At 39.1% G+C, this 16,003-nt stretch overlaps 1 long non-coding RNA gene across 2 annotated transcripts in view; it reads right to left on the reverse strand.

The window, feature by feature from the left end:
• Nucleotides 1-8,495: 8,495 nt before the first annotated feature.
• LOC311583591 overlaps nt 8,496-16,003 on the reverse strand; it is a 34,915-nt gene continuing 27,407 nt past the window's right edge. For both annotated transcript variants that reach the window (XR_014774592.1, XR_014774593.1), the window contains one exon: nt 8,496-8,694. This is a non-coding gene — a long non-coding RNA (uncharacterized lncRNA). The remainder of the gene's footprint in view (nt 8,695-16,003) is intronic.

A 16,003-nucleotide genomic window follows, 5' to 3' on the forward strand; every position in this document is an offset into this window, starting at 1 on the left:
GGTCCCACAGAACTCCGAACATTACAAGTTACTACCAATGCCCTTGGTTTCCTTCCAGAACCTAATGGTAAGACACTATTGCTGAATACACCACGTACTTGAGTCTTAGGACATGGGGGAATCGACCTGGTACTCAGTTGGAAGCTTCATCCCCACTGGCTAGCTTTCATGATGCTGGAAGATGCAATGCCTGGTACCAGAAGAAGAAAGTAATTATCAGCTTTACACAGATGTGAATAATAACACAATAACAATTGGACTGGCAATACATGCCCGTTGATGCAGCAGTAGCATGGATCCAATAGCATAACAAGCAACTTTATGATTGGTTTATGACCCTCTCCACAAATTGAAACCCATACCTCGTACCATTATCGGGGGTCAAGAACCCATGGATAAATAGGTCACAGGCCCTAGAGGAGAGCCTACTATTGTTACTTTACTAAGTGGGCATAATTTTAAACCGACTCTTAATCATTTGTTGTTATACTCATATTAGTGTATCTCTTGGGGCTGAACAGATGGCTTCATGGGTAAGAGCACTAGCTGCTCTTCTGGAGTATCTGGGTTTGATTCCCAGCACCCACATGACAGCTCACAACTGTCTGAAACTCCAGTCCCAAGGGATCTGATGACCTCTTCTGACTCCCAAGGGCACATACATCATGCACAATCATACATGCAGGCAAAATACCCATACACATAAAAATAAGTTAATTCAACTTAAAAGGCTGTTGGTTCATCTCTCAACCCTCATCAGAGAAGCTTCCGTTTGTGGTAGATGGCAAGTAACAGAGAGACTCACACCTACTCAAAGTGTAAAACATGAGAGACTACAGAATGCTCAACCCTAGGTGGGATATTTATATCACATTGTCATCTCCTAAGGCCCAGTGATCATTGTGAAAGAGAGGGCAGAAATACTATAAAAGCCCAAGTGGTGGCTTTATACTATTTACAAAGAAACAGTGTTTTCTGGACAGAGCAGAGCGGGTGTACATATGAACTCACATTGGTTGTGGCAGCATGCACAAGATGTGCACAAGTTCAAGCCAAACATATTTTTGGCATGGAGATGGGAGGTGAGCACCAATACTCCCCCTAGTTAGCAATCAATAGCTGCTGGAAAATGTGTGGTAGATGGTAGACTGACCAGAAACCAGGGCTCAGTCACCCATCTAAGGGTATGTGGGCTATAAGACAGACAGACAGACAGACAGACAGACAGACAGACAGACAGACAGACAGAGACAGAGACAGAGAGAGACAGAGACACAGAAACAGAGAAAGTCAAAGAGAGACAGACATAAAGACAGAGAGAGGTTGGGAAGGAGAGAAAACAAAGTTGAGTGGGTAGATCTTAGAGTTATCAAGAGTGTGGTGAATATAACCAAAACACATTGTCTGAAATTATCTAAAACCTAATAAAAATAAGAAAAGGATACTAAACTGTAGGTAAAAGACAAATAGAGTATAAAATATAAATGATTCCTAGCAAGTAATTGGAGAAAGAGAAGCCAAAGAACAGAATAAACTAACAAGTGGGAAAGTGGTGGTCACTTTCAACTCTGATCAAATGAATAAAGCCAGGGATTCAGAAACCACTAGGAACCAAGTAAAACAATAACAACGAAAATTAAACTCACACAGGGCATCAGAAGACCAGAGAAAAGCAAATACATAAAACTCTTCAAAGCATCAGGAGAAACAGATGCCTTATTTGAAAGAGTAGAAGACAAGATTACACCTTCAGCTGTCAACATTTTTTAAAAAACAGTAATTCTCAACCTGAACTCTATGGGGGGAAAAGCCAAGGAAATAAAAGTTGCTGCTACTGGACTCAGAATAAATAATAAAAAGAGTTCTTATGTTAAAACAAAAAAAACATTAAGAGAAGAATGCAGAGAGATATAAAAGGAGACCATATGAGTAAATAAGAGTGTGTTGACAAACAGTAAAAGAGAATTTAAAACCCAGAGAACATGAAAATATATGAAGAAAAGTTCTTTGTATTACCTGAAAATTGTTTAAAGTGGTAACTTATATTATGCTGTGTCAAAAAACACATGTGATCTCTGGTGTAATTATGGAAAGAATGGTGAAATAATGGTAAGAGGAACAGAAAAAATTTAAGTTAGTCAAAGAGAAACAAAAATATTTAAGTTAATAGAACAACAACAACAAACAAAAACCGAAAAATAAATACAAAGCAAGTAGAAGAAACCCAGAACAAATAAATATACACGAACCCAAATGTTCCATGCTTGTAATAAATGCAAGTGCATTAAACAAAATTCAAATATATATTCTGCCTACAGTAAAACACAAAAGTAATGGTTTAAAAGGTTTTCCTTTTTAATATATTCATGGATCGTTATAAGTTTCCCTGTGGGACTGTCTTTCAGAGTTCACTTCAGGTTTTCAAATACATAAATATCTCTTATAATTAGATTAACTTATTGAACCATACAAGCCTCTGTTAGGCCTTTTTCCTCCTTTCTTTTTTTTTTTTAAGTCTTAGTTTATTTTAGTTACTAAGACAAGGATGTTAAATTAATAATATAGAATTTTTCACGCTTTTCTTATTTAATTCTTATTGCTTTTATTTAGTACATTTTGAGATCCCATATTAAATGCATGTATATTTACATTTTTACTTTCTACTTTGTATGTCATTTTGTTTAATATAAATATATTATTTATTTTCCTGTAAGCAGAATATATTTGGATTTCATGTAATCCACTGCATTTATTGTACCCCTGAGCACAGGGATGCCTGTATCTTACTCCATTGGTCATTTGGATTTGCTTGTACCTTACCTCCACTGAGCATTTGGATGTGCGTGTATCTTAGTTTTGGGGATTTCTTCCACCTGTTTTGTATTTATTTTTCTATTTTAATTTTTTATTTCAATTAACTTGAACATTTTGGTTTCCTTCCTCTTAGCTTAATTTTTTTCTTTTGCCCATCACTGTGTTTAATATGAAATATTTCACCATTCCTTTTACCACATTAACCAAAAGTTGAAACTATCATCTTAATAGATGTCAGAATAAAAAAAGGACCTCACACTTGTGATAAAATAAGAGCTCTGAGAAAAGTGGTAAAATGCCATTGCGTTAACTGGGGAGTACACTTTTGGGGGAAAACTTTGCCACCGCCACAATTTTCCTTGCAATCAGCAACTATACGAGAACAGCCTCCACTGTGTCAATTTTTCACCTTGACCTGAAGTCCTAGGCCACGTAAAAGGTCACAACAGACAAAGCACAAGGACCGAAGCTGAAGAAACTATGCTCTGACAGCATAAATTAATGAATAAAAAACATCTAAGTTAAATACTATGTTACCATAACTAAATGATCTGAGTCAATTGGGCAATCGATCATCAAGTGGTTTTCTATACACACAATGATAGGAGAAGATCAAATTATATCACACGTAAGAAGAACTTTCAGACCCAAACACCTAAATATGCTAAATAAAAAGTAACTAAAGTATAAGTCCACTTGTCCATAACCCTGCTACTCTGGAGGCTGAAGCAGAAAGATACATTTCGAGGCTAGCCTGCTCTACCATAATGAGACATTCTCTATAAGTAAATAAGTAAATAAACAAAACATTTCTAGTGAAAATGACAGAAAGGTATTGATGAAATTTAAAAGAGCTACATAAGGAAGTATGCCTAGTGTGCCTTATTTAGCAGGATGCATATGTAGACCCTGGCTATGAGCACCTCCCATGTCTTGCAAGCATAATGAGGGAAGGAAAATGCCAGGATGTGTGTTCCTATAAAGCACGTCCCATGAAAGTCTTCACTTACCAGGAGATTGGGATAGATGTGAGGACATCCTACTTGGACTCTAGGTAAGAGAAATATAGGATATGGGGAAATAGAGGGACCCAAAGTGTCCTAGAAACCTACAAGAAGAGCATTGTGATGAGCAGATCAAGGCCCAATGGGGTCTGCTCAAACTATTGCACTAACCAAGGACAATACAATAGTAAACATCAAACCCCTACTCTGATCTACCCAATGGACAGGACATTCTCCACAGCTATGTGGAGAGCAGGGACTGACTCCGACATGAACTCTGGTGCCCCATATTTGATGACCTCCCCTTGATGGGGAGGCCTGGTGGCACTCAAAGAAAGAATAAGCAGGCTACCAAGATGAGACTTGACAGCCTATGACCACATAGTTGTGGAGGAGGTCCCCCTCGGTCATAGACCTAGTGGAGGGGAATAGGGTGAAAGTAGGGAGGAGGGAGGAATGGAAAGATACAAGTGATGGGATAACAAATGAGTTGTAATCTGAATAAATTAATTAAATTTAAAAAGCAAAAAAATAAAAAATAAACTAAAATTAAAACAAAGGAGCAAACCTACCTTGCTATGACAGTAGTCAGCGGTTACCTGAGGAGACAGTTGGTGCCAAGGACGGTACAAAAAGTGCCTATAGAATGTGCAGATGCTCTGCCCTTGGTCCACATGATCCTTAGATACCTGTGCTTATTTTGTGAAAATTCACAGAGATGTATCCATGTAGAAATGATTTTATACTTTAGTAAATGTAATTTTAAAAATGAACTGGGAGGTAGAGAAGCCATTTTGCTAAAAAGTAATTATCTTCTTTTTATTTATTTTATTTTATTTTATTTATTTATTTATTTATTTATTTATTTATTTATTTGAGCCAGGGTCTCTTCACATAGCCCTGTCCTGGAACTTGCTATGTAGACCAAGTTGGCTTCGAACTCACAGAGAAACACCTGCCTCTGCTTTTAATGCTGGGATTAAAGGCATATGTGCATCACCACACCCAGAAAATTATCTTCTTTTAGTTCCATATTTTATTTTTTTTATATTTTTAATTAATTTATTCAGATTACAACTCAATTGTTATCCCATCACTGTGTCCACTCATTCCTCCTCCCATCCTACTCCCTCCCTAAGCCCCTCCCCTAGGTCTATGTCCAATGAGGATCTCCTTCCCCACTATATAGTCATAGGCTATCAAGTCTCATTGTGGTAGCCTGCTTATTCTTTATTTGGGTGCCACCAGGGCTCCCCACCAAGGGGAGGTCGTCAAATGTGAGGCACCAGAGTTCATGTCAGAGTTAGTCCCTACTCTCCACCCAACTATGGAGAATCTCCTGTCCATTGGCTGGATCCCAGTAGGGGCTCAATATTTACTACTTGGGTTGTCCTTGGTTAGTGCAAGAGGTTGAGCAGATACCCCTGGATGCTGATCCACCCATTACAATGTTCTTCTTGTAGGTCTCTACGATCCTCTGGATTATTCTATTTCCCCATCTCCTGTATTTGTCTTACACAGAGTCCTGGTGGGATGTCCTCACATCTGTCCCAATCTCTTGGTAAGTGAGGACTTTCATGGGACATGCCTTTTGGGCTAGTGCCCAATTATAAATGAGTATATACCATGTGATTCTTTCTGCTTATGGGTTAACTCTCTCAGTATGATTGTTTCTGAGAAACACTTAAAGAAATGCTCAACGTCTCTAGTCATCAGAGAAATGCAAGTTAAAACAATTCTGAGATTCCATTTTACACCCATCAGAATGGTTAAGATCAAAAATTCAAGTGACACCGCATGCTGGCGAGGAGGTGGAGAAAGAGGAACTCTCCTTCACTGCTGGTGGGAATGCAAACTAGTACAGCCACTTTGGAAATCTATCTGACACTTTCTCAGAAAACTGAGAATAGGGCTTCTTCAAGACCTAGCTATTCCACTCCTTGGAATATATTCAGAAAATGCTCCACCACACAACAAAGACATATGCTCAACCATGTTCATAGCGGCCTTATTCATAATAGCCAGAACCTGGAAACAGCCAAAATGTCCCTCAGTTGAAGAAAGGATAAAAAAATTATGGTACATTTACACTATTGGATACTACTTAGATGTAAAAAAAACAAACAACAACAACAAAAAAAAAAAAAAACAAGGAAATCCCCAAAATTTGTGGACAAATGGAGGGAATTAGTTTCATATTTTAAAACCATCTAATACTAATGTCCTGAGTATGATGATGCTCAAGATCTACATTTTCTACACTTCTCATCAAAGTAGTCACGTAGACCATGATTAGGCAACAGAGAGCTGCATTTTAAATTATATTTATTGTTTACTAAAATAATATTTGATCCAAAGATATATACTATCTCATATTAGACCAGAAACTTCTAGAAAGAGTAGGGAATACACTTCAGGGTGTTGGTTAAGGTAAGGACTTTCTGAATAGGAACCTGGTCATGAAGTAATTAGGACAAATACATAAGGATTTCATGGAATTAAAAGGCTTTGAGATTACAAAGAAAAGTGTTAATTGGCTGATCAGGCAGCTTAAAGAATAGGAAGAAATCTTTGCCAATTATACATCTGATAGAGGATTGTACCTAGAATAAATGAAGAACTGAAAAAAGCTAAACACTGCATGCCTTTAATCCCAACATTTGAGGGACAGAGGCAAGTGGATCTCTGTGAGTTCGAGGCCAGCCTGGTCTACAAAGCAAGTCCAGGGCAGCCAAGGCTACACAGAGAAACCCTGTCTTGAAACAAACAAACAAACAAAAACTCAATTTAAAAGAGTGCTATGAAAATGAGCAGGGAGCTCTCAGAAGAAGAAATAAAAATGGTTAAGAAATACATTTTAAAATACTCATCCTTATCCATCGGAGAAATGCAAGTTAAAACTGCTTTGAGATTTCACCTTACCCAGGCAAGATTAAGAAAACAAGACAATAAATGCTAGTTGGAATGTACAGAACAGGGAACTGTCGTACATGATTGGTGGGAGTGAAAACTGGTACCGCTGCTATGGAAATCAGTGTGATAACTCCTTAAAAAAAAAAGAGAGAAAAGATCTAGATCTACCATATGACCTAATTATACCATTCATGGTATACTCAAGGGATTCTGTATCCAACTACTGAGACATATGTCTATCCTTTTTCATTGAGGTTCTAATAAAATAGCACGGAAATAGCCCCGATGTCCATCGGCTGATGAATGGATAATGAAAATGTGGCAAACACTGAAATTTTAAGCATTTGTAAAGAAAAATGAAAGTATGAAATTTTCAGCTATGTAGGTAAAACTAGAAAACATAGTAAGCGAAGTCACCTAGATGCAGAACAACAAATGCCACCTGCTCTCACTCATGTAAGTTCTACTGTCCAATCTTTACATTTGTGAGTTTAGTTTTGGGAACCCATAGAATCGAAACAAAAATGAGGTCATTGGTAGGGAGGGGGAAGAGCAACCATAAGGGAGGGAGGAAGCAGGACATAGGTGATCTGAAAGGGGATGGAGAAGGATGGAGGTGGGAAGAGGGCTAATTAACAGTAAAGATGTCTGGGAAAGCAGAAGAGAAACCTACCATTTCAAAAGCTTGGTAAACACATATGTGAAGTGTGTAATTGTATACATGTGATGTGTGTGTGTTTGTGTGTGTGAGAGAATGTTATGGTTGGCCAGTTCCACTCCAGTGGATGTCCTCACATCTATGAGCAACACAGATTAGAATCAGTAGACCATAAGAGAGAGAGAGAGAGAGAGAGAGAGAGAGAGAGAGAGAGAGAGAGAGACAGAGACAGAGACAGAGACAGAGACAGAGACAGAGACAGAGACAGAGAGACTGACAGAAAGAAAGACAGACAGACAGACAGACAGACAGACAGACAGACAGAGACAGACAGAGACAGAGTCAGAGACAGAGAGAGGAGAGAGAGAAAACATAAAGCTGAGAGGGCTTAAACACATGCGTGTATATTCAAAAATAAAATTATTGTTAAAAAATATATTGGCTTAATATAAAGAAAACAAAAGCCGGTAAACACTCCTCTGTCTGCCTCTTATCCACATGACCAAATTCTACTCAATACAAAGCTGCTAAACTGCTAAGCAGATTGCTTAAGTGAAAAAAATCATGGGCTATTATTCAAGCTGCCATGGAGTGCCTGGTTTTGTTTCAAAAGCATCCTTCACATCCCAGGTGGATAGTGAGCTCTTTGAGCTGTGAGGTCACATCTTCTTCTCTTGAATCTCAGAACCACTTGTCTAAGCAAGTGTTAGCCAACCAGTAAATACTTGCCGCTAAATTCCCAGAAGTTTGTAAGTGTAAAAATTTAAAGGAACCCAGTCTATGAAAAGCGGCTCATTTGAAAGTTGGATTTCCACCACCACCACCACTGATATGGCTAGGTTGGTTGCTAGTCAAAATATCAATATTTTTTGTTCTTTTCAAAAACTGTAGTTTTGATGATCTGGGAATTTGTGAACTAAAAAGACTATTAAAATATGTATGTATATAATAAACAAAGGCTTTAAAAGGAGAGAAGGGAAATGATATGTTATAATCTCAAATTTTAATAAGAAAAAATTTAAAAATCAAATCAAGTTGAAAGAAGATATTTGTAAAGTGAGGAAACCAAAAAACATGTTTTATTAATGAGGATTTTTTTCCTTTTTTTTCTTTTTTGTTTTTTTGTTTTGTTTTGTTTTCTTTTCTTTTTTTTTTTTTTTTCTTCTTTTCTGACAATTTCACATATCCATTTCAGCACCCTGTGTAGCCAAGAATGAGTTTGCATTTCAGATGATCCTGCCTTTCTTCTCCCAAGTGTTGAGATTATGGGAGTGTTCCATCATGTTCAACTTAATAAACTTGTATCTGTCAAAACATAAACAGAATTCTATGATCTGATGAAAACAATACATATTTCCACTTAAAAGGAAAAGAAACTGTTTTCATAATACATGCTGCCCTGTAATGACACACTTGCTTGGAAAAATGACAAGCCTCACCTGGTGAAAACATGCAGACAATTAGTAGACCCCATCATAAATCACAAAGGAAAGAACGCAAACAAACTGAGCTCTGAGCCTTGCCCTTGCCCCCTCACAAACACTCTTTTCTGTCATGCATGCTGCACCCAATTTCCCAGTGAAGTGCCCTAAAGATGTGCTCTCTCTTTAGGACTCATAGCACCAACAAACAGATTCTCTGAGGAAAACTACTAGAACTCGTCAGTGCTGAAGGAGCAGAAAGAATCATCATATCCCACCATGAAGAACTATATGCCTGGGAGCACAAGCTAGGGAACCATGTCCCACCCACATGCACCATGGGTGTACAAGGAACATTACTTCTCTCACAAATAGGCAGCTACCAGCAAGCATCTCTTCTGTTTGCTCAGAGGGTAGGTCCTTCCTACCATTCAAGCTCCAGAGTCAAGAAAGGAAAAGATGGCCTCCTAACATGACGGTCAAGACACTATTGTCAGAGAGGCCCTATGATGGCATTTTCCTCCAGGTTTTCTTCATCTAACGTCTCTTGTAGACACACACACACACACACACACACACACACACACACACACACACACACACATACACCCTCCTCCTGTAAGGGGCTATCTTGAGGATTTTTGTTTATTATTTTGGGTTGGTTTCTTTTTTATGTTTTTCACACTTTTAATACTGAAATTTAGCAAATACCTGTATCATGTTATTTATGTTATTGAGCTGCACAGAATTACTGATAAGCAAGATTGCTTATATTTAAAGTATGCAATCTAGTGACCTGACAAACACCATAGAATAATTATCATGGTTGAGTTATCATGTCACCTCTTATAATTTTTTTGTTGTTTGTTTTTACAAGATTTGTTTTCTTATAAAGCTGCAAATATATTGCTGTTTCATTAATTACAGTCAGCATGCTATAGCTACATCCCCAAAACTTAGTCTTCTTATAACAGACAGTTTGCACACCTTGGTCAGGATCTTTGTTCACTCCGTCCATGTCAAGACCTGACAACAACCGCTGCTCCACTTTGTGTTTCAGTGAATTCCATTTCCAAGTACCAGTAAATAGTAGCTCTGATTCTTTTCCTGGGTTATTTCACTACCCACAGTAACACTGAATTTCAACCACGTTATTGGAAATGTAACGTTTTCTTCCTTCTTTAAATTGATTTGACTAATACTCCATTAAATAATATATTTTTTACCCGTTCATCTACCAAAAAATTCTTTCCCTCCCCCATTTGAGAATACTTATATATAAATCCTCTTTATATTAAAAATAGCTTCCTCTCTCATACGTCTGGATCACAGTTTCCCCTCCCTCCACTCCTCCCTTCTCCCACATCCACTCATCCTCCATCTTCCTTCAGAAAACAGCAGCCATCCAAAAGACAACAAATAAATGTGACAAAATGAAATACAATAAGACAAGGCAAAAGCCCTCATACCAATGACACAGAACAAAGCAACCCAAAAGACAGAGAAGAGTCCTAAGACCACACAAACAATTCAGAGACACACCCACTCCCACAGCTTGGAGTCCCACAAAAACATCAAGCTAACAGCCACAACATATATTCAGAGGACCTGGTGCAGACCAATGCGGGCCCCATTCTTGCCACCTCTGTCTCTGTGAGCCCACATGAGGCCTGCTAGTTGATTGGTCCATGTTCTCCTTAGACTCCTAAGAGTCTCTCTTAGACTCTTTCTGCCCTCTTTCCTCATGGGATTCCCTGAGCTCCAAGGTGAGGACCTAATGGAAACCTCCAGTGTAGACTCTCTCTCTCTCTCTCTCTCTCTCTCTCTCTCTCTCTCTCTCTCTCTCTCTCTCCATAATTCCAGGCTGTGAGTCTGCAGTCACTCCTATCTGCTGCCAAAGGTAATCTCCCTGATGATGACTGGAAAAGGCACCAACCTATGAGTATAGCAAAATATCGTTATAAATCATTTCATTGATTTTTTTTAGACTAGTTATGTTTGGTGCTACCCTATGTCTCTGGGCTATCCAGTCTCCAGATCTGGGTCCCAGCCATCCAAGCAGCAACAGGCATGGGCTGCTTGTCATTGAGTGGGCCTCCAGTTAAGTTGGACATTGGTTAGTGACTCCCTTAAGTTCTGTGCCACCAGTGCCCCCAGCACCTCTGGCAGGCAGGAATGATGACTGGTCAAAGGTTTTGTGGTTAAGCTGATGTACACATTTCTCTTTCAGTAGCCCACAGAGTATGCTTCCACACCAAGGAGACTAGAATATAAGGGTGAAGGCTACATGAAGACACCAGTTCAACCTCTCCATGTTCAATGAACTGTGTGGACATTGTCCTCTGCAATGCGGCCCTGCAGTTATTTTGCAGAGAGCACACCTCTGTCCTAGCAACAACCTGGGTTGTTTGGGTGGTCTCCACAGCAATCCCTCAGCCAACAATTCAACCAACTATAGCCAATCCCAACACTGGATGCCTTGCCTATCTATACAAAGCAATTGAGACTCCATGCCCCCCCATTACTAGGTGTCCTCACTAGGATCACCCTCATAGATTCCAGGAAATTTCCACTGCACTAGGTTTCCACACAACCCTACAAATGCCACCCATTCTAGCTGTCTCTCCCCATACTCTCTCCTTGCATCTCATCTCCCCCCATACCCAATCTCTTCTGCTCCATGCCCATCTGCTTGCAGTCCACCCACAAAACCTGTTCTATTCCCCTTCACAGGGAGATTCATGCATCCCCCCCCCCCCCATAGAGCCCTCCTCTTTATCTAACCTCTTTCAGTCTACAGATTTTAGCTTGGCTATCATTTACCTAACAGCTAATGTGCACTTACAAATAAATACCATATTTGTCTTTCTGGGTCTGGGTTATCTAACTTATGATAGTTTTTCTAGTTTCATCGATTTGGCTGCAAGTACCATGATGTCATTATTTTTAACAGCTGAGTAATAGTCCATTGTGTAATTGTACCACATTTTCTTTATCCCTTCTTCTGTTGACAGACATCTAGGTTGCTTATAGTTCTGGTTATTGTGAATAAATTTGCTATGGACATAGTTGGGCAAGTGTCCTTGTGGTAAGATGGAGCAACCTTTGGGAATATGCTCAGGAATGGTATAGATGAATCTTGAGGTAGATTTATTCCCAATATTCTGAGGAAATGTCATATTGATTTCCACAGTGGCATTACAAGTTTGCACTTTTACCAACAGTAAAGAACTGTTCCCCTTGCTCCACATCCTCACTAGCATGAGCTGTCAGTTGTGTTATTGACCCTAGCCATTTGGACAGGTGTAACATGGAATCTCACAGTAATTTTGATTTGTATTTCCCTGATGGCTAAAAATGTTGAACATTTCTTTAAGTGTTTCTCAGCCATTTGAGATTATTCTATTGCGAATTATCTGTTTAGATCTGTACCCCATTTTTAATTGGATTATCTGATTTTTAGATATCTAGTTTCTTGAGCTCTTTATGTAATTTGGATACTAGTCCTCTATTGGATGTGGAGCTGGATAAATAAATCCAGGAAAACACAAACAAATGATATAAGCGAATGAATACATTCCATAAAGAAGGACAGGAAAACAGGAACAGAGGAAATTGTAGTGAGAATTTTGGTTTTTTTTAAAAGTAATGTTATATGAACATGTTTTGTTTTAGTCCCAGGTGTGGGATATGGGGCTGCTTCGGATGGTCCATAGCAGCTGACTGTAAGGAGCATGATTCTGGCAGCCCAAGATAGTTTATGTTTGGAATTCTTGGGATTCCTGAGAGGATATAATAATGCTAGAGCTCTGAGAAAAGCATTGGCTGCTGCTCCCTCTGCTGTTGTCATTTGTCAAGTGTTCATGTGTAAAGAGAAGAGTAGAAGAAATTGGATAGCCCATAGCAGAAGATCAAACTTGTCCCAGGGAGCTCAACACCCCTAGTTAGCAAGAAATTTGAGATGACGCACCTTTTTCCTCTCTATCCTTCTTCCTCTCCAACTTAATGTTGGGAGTTTTGAAGAAATAGGGGTGATGTAGGAAGGCAGGAAAAAGAAGCCAGTAAAGTAGCTAAAATCTGGCCACAGGAGTGATTAAATCCCTCAAAGGAAGCCAAGAAAAATCAAACAGTTGAAAATGGAAATCATTGCCAAAGCCTGTGACAAGAAAGTTCTTCCCCATATTTGCATAGATTTAGTTTAAAAAGTAAACCTGAGATCTTTCAGATAAGAAAAAAAATCACCTGAAAGTTTCAGAAACCAGAATGTCACCAGGCTCTTCAGTTACAAAACAAGCATCCAGAAGGCAGACAAAATGAGAAAGAAAGTGAATGACACTTCCAAAGTCTTCAAGAGAAAGGTAGACCATAGATTTTGTGTGCAGCCAAATTAATAATTGAAAGTCAAGGAAGACAAAAGAAATGTATTGTGTATTCAAGTGTCAGAAAATATACCTCTAAGAGCCCTTCCTCAAGAAACTGATACAAGATACGTGGTGTAAAAATGAAGACCCAAGATGAACGAAGTATACCTCTAAAATAAAGATTCTTCAGTAGGGTGGTGACCAGAACTTCCAGGCCAATGGACAAGAAAAACTATAAGGAGAAAAACGACATATGCTAGATTCAAGTGAGTGGAGACAGCCCCAGTAGGAAATGACAGTACCGGGCTTCCTAAGTGTGTGTTAACCTGCAAAATGATTTGTACTGCTAGTGTAACACTTGGTATAAATTATTGACACACATGTTTAAAATGCCAAGAGAACACAACATTTAGTTAAAACAAAGTTTTAATGTATTCAACTTTAATCCAAACAAAAGTTAGTCATCACAGGAGCTACATGATTGAACTCTGAATAATAAATTGACAGTGCATAATAACCTAAGCAAACTGATGATTTAACCATACAGAGAAGTGTGTATGTGTGTGTGTGTGTGTGTGTGTGTGTGTGTGTGCAGTATAAGAGAACATAATTTCTCCTTTTAACAGTACTTTTTTATGGTAATCAGTAGTCATAGTTTTGCAGTAAGTCCTAAGACTAGAATATCAATAGCTTGGGCTGGAGAGATGGCTCAGCAGTTAAGAGCACTGAATGCTCTTCCAGAGGACTAGCATTCAATTCCCAGCATCCACATGGCAGCTCACAACTGTCTGTACCTCTAAGAAGACCACACATACACACACACACACACACACACACACACACACACACACACACACACACGTGCGCGCGCGCACACGCGCAAAACACCAGTGTGCATAAAATAAAAACATAGTTTTTAAGTATATCAATAGCTTAAGAGTAGGTACTCCTGTGTGTGCCCATGCATGGAGCTGGTTAATGGTTGGCTTTGTTCTAAGGCTCTCAAGCTTCCTATTTTGTTAGAAGATTCAAATATGAGCATCTCTAGGTGTCCTCATAAGGTGACCACTCCCGTAGGCCTGATATAAACAAGACCCGGTTGTCATCCTCATGGGGGTATGGATGGCAAAGCAAAGTAAATTCTTTCTATTCAGCCACATAAGGTCTGTGACTTTTTTGGAGGACCATCTCTTTCCTCGTGGCACCGTGTGACCTTCATGCCACCTCTCCAAGAGAGCAACTCCCGATTTCCTCTGAGTGGAGGAGGGATGGTTATTTGGCTGGCTATTTTAGACTAGAATAGATATTCTGAGATGATGTGTGTAAAAATTATCATGACATTTTATACTAATACCAGTATATATCGATACAGACATGTCAGTAGAAATCAGATTCCAGAAGCTATGTTACTCTCAAAGTATTTTATAGCAGTTGATTGTAAGCTATCAGTTCTGAGGACTAAAGGATCTGTGAAGAGCAGAGCAATATGTGTCCCATTTCATCTTGTTTCCCAACTGTGAATAAACATTGTTTTTAAAAAAAAACTCTAAAACTCTAAAAAATTTTAAAGTAGTATAGTGATATTTCAAAATCATCTATATTTCATTTTAACGTGTCCCCACTTTTGGCTTCTTGGAGTTGGAGCATTATCTAATTTGTGAGCATCCTCCATATTCCATGCCCTGGAATTATTTAATTCTCACTGCAGTCAGAGTAGAGAGTTCCCTGAAGTTTTCACACAACAAAATGGCCACGAGAGAGGGGGTGGATATAACATGCACCAACGTTGCTTCATTCCTTGGAGCCAGCTGAGTTCCGTCCGTGTCACAGTTGTGAAAAAAAATGTGAGAGAAATTCTTCCAGGAACCCAGAAATGTGAGCATGCAGTTGCCTCTCTGGAGCAAAGAACACACAAGCCACATGCAACACGGGTGCTACAAAGAGGCCGCACGATTCATCTTCCCAGAAATCCAGCAGCCACGGAGGACTGTCCACCTCCTCGCGTCTTAAGCGAGGATACGTTTCAAAATATGTGAGCCACTCTAGTAAGATTTGCTACAGCACATGCCTAAAGACAACTCAAATGGTACACATTTCAAAACCTCTTTTATCCAGTTACCCTGATTCTCAGATGCCAATTAAAGCTGCCAGAACAGTGCAGGATGTCCCCCAGGGAAGATCCCCGCTTTTCAGTGTTCTCTGACTTTTCCTTCTGAAGGTGGGGCTCTCCAGACGGCATTTTGAGGGGTTGCGCTGCCTGAGGAGCAGGCAGCTTCCTAGACATGAGTCATCGGCTCTCTGGTTGAGTAAGCTAATCAAGAGAAATGTTCCTTTCCAAGCCTGTTGGTGAATTGTCTAAAACAACAGGACTCCCTTCCTGAGGACATCCGAAGCCCAGACCAAGGCACAAAGAACACTATCTTCCTCTCCTTCCTCATCCCTCTAATTTTTTTTTGTCCTCCTTATCCTCCCCATCCTCTTCTCCTTTTTTTTCTTCTTTTTTGAAATGATCTCACTATCAACCCCTGGCTGGTCTAGAATACCTTACATAACTAGATTGGTCATGAACTCAGATATCCACGGTCTCTGCCTCTTAAATGCTGGGATTAAACTTGTACATCCACAACCAATTGACTCTTTCTCCTTACCTGAGAACTCTTTAGTCTTCTTTTTGCTGCCCCAATACTGATCTCCAAATGTTACTACTTTATTTTAAAGAAGTATCATATTTTTAGAGTTTTTTCTTTCTTTCTTTTCTTTCTTTCTTTCTTTTTTTTTTTTTTTTTTTTTTTTTTTTTTTTTTTTTTGAGACAGGGTTGCTCTCTGTAGCCT

Source organism: Acomys minous, assembly GCF_964271855.1.
Source record: "Acomys minous genome assembly, chromosome: 2".
NCBI classification, from domain to species: domain Eukaryota; kingdom Metazoa; phylum Chordata; class Mammalia; order Rodentia; family Muridae; genus Acomys; species Acomys minous.